The sequence below is a fragment of the Anarrhichthys ocellatus genome, unplaced genomic scaffold, assembly GCF_004355925.1.
Source record: "Anarrhichthys ocellatus isolate YVR2014 unplaced genomic scaffold, GSC_Weel_1.0 scaffold4486, whole genome shotgun sequence".
Classification (NCBI taxonomy): Eukaryota; Metazoa; Chordata; class Actinopteri; order Perciformes; family Anarhichadidae; genus Anarrhichthys; species Anarrhichthys ocellatus.
Window position 1 is genome coordinate 1 of NW_022284460.1, and position 757 is coordinate 757.

The following is a 757-nucleotide window of genomic DNA, read 5'->3' on the forward strand; positions in this document are numbered from 1 at the left end:
ATACACACATATACACACATATATATACACACATATACACACATATACATACATGTATACACACATATATATACACACATATACATACATGTATACACACATATATATACACACATATACATACATGTATACACATATATATATACACACATATATATATACACACATATATATACACATATATACACATATATATATACACATATATATATACACATATATATACACACACATATATACACACATATATATATATCCACATATATATATATACACATATATATATATCCACATATATATATATACACATATATACATATACACATATATACACATATATCCACATAGACATATATACACATACACATATATCCACATATATCCACATACACATATATCCACATATATCCACATACACATATATCCACATACACATATATCCACATATATCCACATACACATATATCCACATATATCCACATACACATATATACACATACACATATATCCACATATATACACATACACATATATCCACATATATACACATACACATATATCCACATATATATATGTCCACATATATCCACATATATATATATCCACATATATATATATATCCACACATTTATATATACACACACACATATACACACACATATACACACACATACACACATTTATATATACACACATACACACATACACACATACACACATTTATATATACACACATACACACATTTATATATACACA